We start from the raw sequence: 9,865 nt of genomic DNA on the forward strand, positions 1-9,865 counted from the left end.
CCCCCCACCCACCCCACCCACCCCCACCCCACCCCCCACCCACCCCCACCCCCCACCCCACCCCCCCACCCCACCCCCACCCCCACCCCCCACCCCACCCCCCCACCCCCCCACCCCCCCACCCCCACCCCGCCCCACCCCACCCCAACGACTCCTTAACTTGGGTCCAGGAAGAGTGGAGGTCACTCTGTCCTTGTAGGTTGTGGGTTCAAGTCCCCGCTGTAAGGGACCTCAGCCTAAAATCTAGGCCCGTGCTCCCGATTGCGGTACTGAGGGAGTGCCGCAGTGTCGCGTTTCTGATGCGATTCCAGATCGAAGCCCCCACCCCCCCCCCCCTCACCGCCTCGGGTGAGTGCGAAAGAACTCACTGTCGCTGTTTCGAAGACGAGAAGGGGGAACCTCCTGATTGGTTTCTATCCCTCGCCCAACCTGAGGATGAACAGGTTATCTGATCACGATCTCATCGCTGTCTGTGGGATCTTGCTGTGCACAAATTGGCTGCTGCCTTTCCTACATTCCAATAGTGACTGTCCATCAGAAGAAGAATGTCATTGGCTGTGAAGTGCTTTGCGGCCTTTATGAAAGAGGCTATATAAATGCAAGCCTTTCTTCCCAGCCTAATCGAGAAGGCCCTGCACCCCTCAGCGTTTCCCCAGCAGACTGGGCCTGAAGTACAAAGTTCCTCGTGTGATTGGCTGGCCCAGTGCATGTTCCGACTGCGTCGCTGCGCTCCCTCCGCATGTAGCAGCTCACCCATTGGCTGTGGGTCCCGAGATCCCTGGGAATGGGCCAAAATGGAGGCCAATGCCCAATGGTGAAGATTCCTCATTACAAAAACAAAGTCAACAGGGGTTTTTCCACCCTCAACTTCACCCTCAACCCCTTAATCGCTAACCTTCACCCTTAACCCCTAACCTTTAACCCCTAACCTGTCACCCTTAACCCCTAACCCCCAACCCCTCACCTGTAACCCCTAACCCTTAACCCCAACCTTTAAATCTAACCCCTCACCTTTAACCAGTAACCCTCAACGCCTAACCCTTCACCCTCAACACTTAACCCCCCAATCCTCACTATTAAATCCTAACTCCTGACCCTTAACCCCTAATCATCAGCCTTTAACCCCTAACCCCTAACCCCTCACCTGTAACCCCTAACCCCAAACGTTCAATTCTCTCATTCTCAACACCTAATGCTCAACCCTCAACCCCTAACTTAAACCCTAACCTTCAATCCTTAACTTTCAACTCCTAACCCTCAAGCCTTGACCCCTAACCCCTCACTCTTAACCTCTAACTCCTAGCCCTCAACACCTAACCCCTAATCCTTAACCTTTAGCCCTCAACTCCTAACTCTCAAACTTTAACTCCTAACTCCCATACCTCAACCGTTAACCCCTAGCCCCTAACGCTCAACTTCAACTCCACCCCACCCTGACATCCCCAACCCTCTCGAATCTCAAGGCCGCTGACAATCTGACCGTTATTTTTGCAGCCTGTTTTCTCCCTCTGTCCCGGGGCCTGGCCTATTCTCCGTCCCGGGGCCTGGTCTATTCTCCGTCCCGGGGCCTGGTCTATTCTCCGTCCCGGGGCCTGGTCTATTCTCCGTCCCGGGGCCTGGCCTATTCTCCGTCCCGGGGCCTGGTCTATTCTCCGTCCCGGGGCCTGGCCTATTCTCCGTCCCGGGGCCTGGTCTATTCTCCGTCCCGGGGCCTGGTCTATTCTCCGTCCCGGGGCCTGGTCTATTCTCCGTCCCCGGGGCCTGGCCTATTCTCCGTCCCGGGGCCTGGTCTATTCTCCGTCCCGGGGCCTGGTCTATTCTCCGTCCCCGGGGCCTGGTCTATTCTCCGTCCCGGGGCCCGGTCTATTCTCCGTCCCGGGGCCTGGTCTATTCTCCGTCCCGGGGCCTGGTCTATTCTCCGTCCGGGGCCTGGTCTATTCTCCGTCCCCGGGGCCTGGTCTATTCTCCGTCCCGGGGCCTGGTCTATTCTCCGTCCCGGGGCCTGGCCTAATCTCCGTCCCGGGGCCTGGCCTATTCTCCGTCCCGGGGCCTGGTCTATTCTCCGTCCCGGGGCCTGGTCTATTCTCCGTCCCGGGGCCTGGTCTATTCTCCGTCCCGGGGCCTGGTCTATTCTCCGTCCCGGGGCCTGGTCTATTCTCCGTCCCGGGGCCTGGTCTATTCTCCGTCCCGGGGCCCGGTCTATTCTCCGTCCCCGGGGCCCGGTCTATTCTCCGTCCCGGGGCCCGGTCTATTCTCCGTCCCGGGGCCTGGTCTATTCTCCGTCCCGGGGCCTGGTCTATTCTCCGTCCCGGGGCCTGGTCTATTCTCCGTCCCGGGGCCTGGCCTATTCTCCGTCCCGGGGCCTGGTCTATTCTCCGTCCCGGGGCCTGGTCTATTCTCCGTCCCGGGGCCTGGTCTATTCTCCGTCCCGGGGCCTGGTCTATTCTCCGTCCCGGGGCCTGGCCTATTCTCCGTCCGGGGCCTGGTCTATTCTCCGTCCCGGGGCCTGGTCTATTCTCCGTCCCGGGGCCTGGCCTAATCTCCGTCCCGGGGCCTGGCCTATTCTCCGTCCCGGGGCCTGGTCTATTCTCCGTCCCGGGGCCTGGTCTATTCTCCGTCCCGGGGCCTGGCCTATTCTCCGTCCCGGGGCCTGGTCTATTCTCCGTCCCCGGGCCTGGTCTATTCTCCGTCCCGGGGCCTGGTCTATTCTCCGTCCCGGGGCCTGGCCTATACTCCGTCCCGGGGCCTGGTCTATTCTCCGTCCCGGGGCCTGGTCTATTCTCCGTCCCGGGGCCTGGCCTAATCTCCGTCCCGGGGCCTGGCCTATACTCCGTCCCGGGGCTGGTCTATTCTCCGTCCCGGGGCCTGGTCTATTCTCCGTCCCGGGGCCTGGCCTAATCTCCGTCCCGGGGCCCGGTCTATTCTCCGTCCCGGGGCCTGGCCTATTCTCCGTCCCGGGGCCTGGTCTATTCTCCGTCCCGGGGCCTGGCCTATTCTCCGTCCCGGGGCCTGGTCTATTCTCCATCCCGGGGCCTGGTCTATTCTCCGTCCCGGGCCTGGTCTATTCTCCGTCCCGGGGCCTGGTCTATTCTCCGTCCCGGGGCCTGGTCTATTCTCCGTCCCGGGGCCTGGTCTATTCTCCGTCCCGGGGCCTGGTCTATTCTCCGTCCCGGGGCCTGGTCTATTCTCCGTCCTGGGGCCTGGTCTATTCTCCGTCCCGGGGCCTGGTCTATTCTCCGTCCCGGGCCTGGTCTATTCTCCGTCCCGGGGCCTGGTCTATTCTCCGTCCCGGGGCCTGGTCTATTCCAGCCAGTGGCAGGAAGAAGAAATCGGAATGGGAAATACAGACTTTAGGAAGCTGCGAATGGCCGGATCTCCTGAAGAGACCGATTACCCTGGAAGGAGGGGCAAGGTGCCATTCCCTTGAAGCTGGCCCACCAATCAGGTGGTGATGCCCAGGGTTAAACGTCGGTGATGAGGGTCTCAGCCACTTGTCGGGGGGAAAGGCAGGGTCTCTGTGTCCCTCCTGTGGGGGGGGGGGTTGGGGGGGGGGTAGGGGGTTACAACCACATTGAGTGCCCATCAGGCATTTAGCTGGCCAGCTTTGGGCTTTCCCTGGGATTGAGGACCCCCATGCCAGAAAGAGCGCCCCCCCCCCAACTTCACAACAGCCAATCAGAGGCCGGCATGGGGAATGGTCAGTAGTAATGACCCCCCCCCCCCAGGGGTCACCAACACTGGCTTTAGTGAGGCAGGAGGAGGGGATGTGGGGAGGGGGTCAATGGAGGGCAGGGAGGAGGGGGGGGACAGGAGGTCGGAGGCAAGGGTAGGAAAATGGACTCTCCCCCCACCCCCGGTCCCGATACCAGGCCCCCTGATTGGCCAGAGTTCCTATGACTGGGGTCACGCCTCCCTACGGCCAAAGGGGGCAACTTCCGGATGATACGGGAGAATCCACATCCAGTAATGACCCTGAACAATAATCCGCTGTGAGGGTAAGTTGTGGCCATCAGTCCTTCCCCACCGCCCCCCCCCCCCCCCCCCAACCCCCCCCACCCCCCCCCACCTCCCGCTCACTCATTGGCCGCAGAATCCCACACGGTTTTGAGCGCCCGGCCACTATGTTTCCCACCCGCCCTCGGGAAACAATCCCTAACTCGTCCCGAAATAAACCCCACCCCCAAATACACCCCCTCCCCCCTGCTGAATGAATAGACACGCTGTCAAAACTTTCCAGCTTGCACTCATCAGGAAGCAGGTCACCCAGAATGCCCACGGTGAACAAAGAACAAAGAAAATTACAGCACAGCAACAGGCCCTTCGGCCCCTCCGAGCCTGCACCCACCATGCTGCCCTCCCGGGGACCCTATCCCTCCGTTCCCATCCTATTCGCATATTTGTCCAGACGCCCCTTAAAACTCACTATCGTATCACTCCCTCCCCCGGCAGCGAGTTCCAGGCACCCACCACCCTCTGTATAAAGAACTTGGCCTTGTACATCTCCTTTAAACCTTACCCCTCGCACCTTAACCCTGTGCCCCCCCCCCAGTAATTGACTCTTCCACCCTGGGGGGAAAAGCTTCTGACTATCCACTCTGTCCGTGCCCCTCATAATCTTGTAGACTTCTATCAGGTCACCTCCGTCGTTCCAGTGAGAACAAATCAAGTTTCTTGGAAGGAACAACAACTCGCACCGCATGGGGAGAGAGTGCTGACTGGTCGGCCAGTGAATCTGATTGGCACAGGCTTTGCCACGAAGGATGCAGCAGGGCACAGTTAACTGCCAAGCCTTGTTCAAAATTCAAATCAGGCAAGGTCATAGAAGAATGAGGGGAGATCAAACTGAGGTTTACAAGTGATAAAAGGTCTGGATTAAGTAGACGTGGAGCGGATGCTTCCTCTTGTGGGACATTCTAATACGAGAGGTCACAGTCTGAGGATAAGGGGTAGCAAATTTAAAACAGAGCTGAGGAGAATCTACTTCTCCCAAAGGGTTGTGAATCTGTGGAATTCACTATCCCAGAATGCGGTGGGTGCTGGGACAGTGAGTACATTTAAGGTGGAGTTAGACAGATTTTTAATTGGAATGGGGTTGAAGGGTTACGGGGAGAAGGCAGGAAAATGAGGATGAGGAGCACATCAGCCATGATCGAACAGCAGAGCGGTCTCGATGGGCCGAACGGCCAAATTCTGCTCCTGTAGGTTCTGAAACCTGTGCTTGCAAAACTCAGAATGTACCGTCCAACATTAGATATTGTCCCGTGCTAAAGCAGCACTTACTGAACCATTCCGATTGTGCCAAGAATTCCTGCATGGCTTACTTACGTCTGCTGGAAGCCACAGATATTCACGCACAGGGTTCCCCCCCAACACCCCCCGCCCCCCCCCCCACCCCGTGCAGGCATTGCACCCATTTCAACTGAACAAAAGCTTGGAGGGAACAGCCATTCCCCTGTTGATCCCTCATGGTGCTGCCTTAGAACGTAGAATAGTACAACACAGGCCCTTCGGCCCACAATGTTGTGCTGAACAGGATGCCAAACTAATCCCTTGGTCCCTGCCCCTCTATTCCTTGTATATTCATGTGTTTATCTAAAAGCCCCTTAAACACTCCGATTGTATCTGCCTCCACCATCACCCCTCGCAGTGCGTTCCAGGCACCTACCACTCTCTGCGTGAAAAAACTTGCCCCTCACATCTCCTTTAAGCTTTCCCTCTCTCACCTTAAGTGCACGCCCCTAGTGTTAAACTCGGGGAAAAAGATTCTGACTTCGACCTGGTCTCCCCTCAGCCCCCACAGCTCCAGAGAAAACAACCCTGGTTTGTCCAACCTCTTAGCCAGGGACCATCCTGGTAAACCTCTTCTACACCCTCTCCAAAGCCTCCACATCCTTCCTGCAATGTGGCAACCAGAACTGAACGCAACTGCGACCAAGCCAAAATCTTATAAAGCAACATGACACCCTGACCAATCACAGTTGTGCTGTCTGGGTTTGAACTTGAGCAGTAACTTGGCAGTTAACTGTCCCCTGCTGCATTCTCCACGGCAATACCTCCGCCAATCAGAGCCCACTTGCCAGCCAACCAGCACTGTCTCCTCATGCATTGTGGCCCCCCCTTTACTGTTAGCCATTTTGCAATCGGTTCTGATGAGTCCGAGTAGTAAAACTTTGGCAGCATGTTTCTCTTTTTTTTTCAAGCAACATTCAAGTTCTGCCGCACCATGACATACTCTTAAAGAGTTCAATCATTGATGTGTTTCGTGGAAACCAAGAGTTCGACATTTGGGAATTGAGAACCTCCCCCCTCCCCTCCCCACCAGCTCTTAATTTGAAAGGAAATGGGCCATCTCGCCAAATGATGTCAGAGGTCGAACAATGTCAAAGGTCAAGCGATGTCATAGGTCGAGTGGACAATGGGAGGTGATTGGTGAGTATCAACTCAAGGCCGAGATGATTGGATCCGTCAGTGTTGAGGGAAAGTGGAGGCAACTGGAGGCTGGCTGTGGATTTAAAGGTTTATATTCAGAATGGGAAATTCATAAGTGTTTTACTTTTAATAAAGCATCCAAAATCTATCAGTGCTGAAGGTTTTGCATCGATAATTTGGCTTGAATTATTTTTTTGAGCGCCCCTCAGATGTAATTTAAAGTTTTATTTATGAGTGTCAGCTTACATTAACACCGCAATGAAGTCACTGTGAGAATCCCCGAGTCGCCACACTCCTGTTCGGGTAACACCGAGTGAGAATTTAGCACGGCCAGTGCACCCTAACCAGCAGGAAGGAAACCGGAGCACCCAGAGGAAACCCACGCAGACACGGGGAGAATGTGCAAACTCCGCACGGACCGTGACCCGAGCCGGGAATCGAACCCGGGTCCCTGGCGCTGTGAGGCAGCAGTGGTAACCAATTGGTAGGGAGGATTCACTGTGAGAAACTTGCAGAGGTTAATCCACAACAATGGAGCAGTTTCAGAGCAGGAGGCCATTCAGCCCCTTGTTACTGAAACCACCTGCAATCCCATTTCACGCACAAATGTTTGGTTATTCTTAACATAGAATCCACACCGTGCAGAAGGAGGCCATTCGGTCCATCAATCCTGTGCCAACAACAATCCCACCCAGGCCCTATCCCCATAATAAAGTTTTATTTATGAGTGTCGGGGCATTAGTGAACCAGATGGGTTTTTCCGACAATGGCTTCATGGTCATCAGTAGATTCTTAATTCCAGAGATTTTTTTATTGAATTTAAATTTCACCATTTGCCGTGATGGGATTTGAACCTGGGTCCCCAGAACGTTAACCCTGGATCATTAGAACAGCTAGCCCAATGACAAAACCACTGCGCCACCATCTCCCACCAATGTAGCTGTTGTTGGAACTTTCTGGGAGATATTTGACTGTGCCACATTTGAATTTTAACTTGGATCCAACTCAGACCCACCTCTGCCCCAGGAGCTGAAAATGGTGCCACAGAGAGGTTCTCCCCAGGGCCTGCTGGACAACAAGAACGTGGGCTTCACCGTCAGAGAAAACGCTGGAAAATCTCAGCGGGTCTGGCAGCATCTGTAAGGAGAGAGAAGAGCTGACGTTTCGAGTCCAGGTGACTCTTTGTCCAGTTGACGTTTTGACAAAGGGTCACCTGGACTCGGAGCATCAGCTCTTTTCTCTCCTTACAGATGCTGCCAGACCCGCTGAGATTTTCCAGCATTTCCGCTTTTGGTTTCAGATTCCTTTATCAATCGAGGCATAGGTTACAAAAACAGGAGTTGTATAGAACTTTGGCGAGGCCACAGCTGGGGTACGGTGCGCAGTTCTGGTCACCACATTATCGGAAGGATGTGATTGCACTTGGAGGGGGTACAGAGGAGATTCCCCAGGATGCCGCCTGGGATGGAACATTGACGTTATGAAGGGAGGTTGGGTAGGATTGGGTTGTTTCCATTGGGGCAGAGAAGGCTGAGGGGCGACCTGATCGAGATGTACAGGATTATGAGGGACACGGACAGGGTGGATAAGGAGCAGCTATTCCTCTTCGTTGAAGGGTCAGTTATGATGGGGACACAAGTTAAAAGTGAGGGGTGGGAGGTTTGGGGGGGGGGGATTTGAGGAAAATCTTTGTTACTCAGAGGGAGGTGAGGGTCTGGAACGCGCTGCCTGGGAGGTGGGATGCCTCACATCCTTTAAAAACTATCTGGGTGAGTAGTTGGCACATCATAACATTCAGGGCAATGGGCCAAGTGCTGGCAAGTGGGATTAGGTGGGCCTTTCATGCATCAGTGCAGATTCGATGGGCAGAAGGGCCTCTCCTGCCCTGTTGGATTCCGTGAGGGTGCGATTCTCTCCAACTCCGGCGTCCGCAGTAAGTTGCTTTTATCCAGTGGGTTCGATCCAGCGGCTGCCAGCAAGGACGGGGAATTTGGCGCTCAGCCGATTCTCCGTTCACTGCAGCGGGGCTGGAGAATCCCTCTGGAAGAACTGGAAAATTCCTCCCTCCACCACCACCACCCCCAAATATATCGACTTTCTAAAGGGCTTGCGGATCAGAATTTTTAAAAAAAATATTGAAGCTGATTAGTCTCAGTCGCGGGGAAGGTATTAGGAGCGTTGTTTACCATATAGACAGTCGCCGTGGTAACGGTGCATCAGCCTGAGGTAATTTGGGAATCTTCTGTCATGAATTTGAATCAGGGCAAAAAATAAATGAATCCTAAATTAGAGGAGGGAAGGTGGAAGATGTTACGATGGAACTGTCTGATATGTCATCACTTCCAAAGCAGCTTCTAGAATGTTCTTCAACGCCAGACAAACACCTCAGAACATGCCTTCCACTCGATAACAAACAGAGATGACCACGAGGCCAAAATGTCCCAATGATAATGGAACTACGAAAGGTCGTGAACGCAGCCCAATCCATCAGGCAAACCAGCCTCCCATCCATTGACTCCGTCTACACTTCCTGCTGCCTGGGCAAAGCAGCCAACATAATTAAGGACCCCCCCAAACACACCCCGGACATTCTCTCTTCCATCTTCTTCCGTCAGGAAAAAGATACAAAAGTCTGAGGTCACGTACCAACCGACTCAAGAACAGCTTCTTCCCTGCTGCTGTCAGACTTTTGAATGGATCTACCTCGCATTAAGTTGATCTTTCTCTACACCCTAGCTATGACTGTAACACTACATTCTGCACTCTCTCCTTTCCTTCTCTATGAACGGTATGTTTTGTCTGTACAGCGCGCAAGAAACAATACTTTTCACTGTGTGTTAATACATGTGACAATAATAAATCAAATCAGATCATGTCACTGAAACATTAATCCCGTGGTCCCGGGTTAATGCTCTGGAGGACACGGGTTCAAATCCCAGAGACAGAGAGAGAGAGAGATCTGGTAGAGGTTTACAAGATGGTGACGGGCTTGGATAGAGGGGATAGTCAGAGTCTTTTTCCCAGGGTTGAAGGGTCAATTACTTGAGGCTATAGATTAAAAGTGAGAGGGGGAAAGTTTAAAAGAGATGTAAGGGGTAATTTTTTCACACAGAGGGTGGTGAATGCCTGGATCGCACTGCCAGAGGAGGTGGTGGAAGCAGATTCTATAACAATGTTCAAGAGGCATCTCAATAGATATATGAATAGCAGCGAATAAAGGGATATGGACCGTGTGAGACAATATCAGCTTAGAGAGGCTTCTGTGTCGGCACAGACTTGAATGGCCTGTTCCTGTGCTATTCTTTGTATATTTCTATAGTATTCTTTGTTGTATCTTTAGTGTCCTACAATGTGTAAGTTGGGTGGATGGGCCATGCTAAATTGCCCCTTAATGTCCAAAGATGTGCGGATTAGGTGGATTGGCCAGGCTAAATGC

The sequence above is a fragment of the Carcharhinus amblyrhynchos genome, unplaced genomic scaffold (assembly GCF_965287045.1).
Source record: "Carcharhinus amblyrhynchos unplaced genomic scaffold, sCarAmb.v2.hapA scaffold_37, whole genome shotgun sequence".
Classification (NCBI taxonomy): Eukaryota; Metazoa; Chordata; class Chondrichthyes; order Carcharhiniformes; family Carcharhinidae; genus Carcharhinus; species Carcharhinus amblyrhynchos.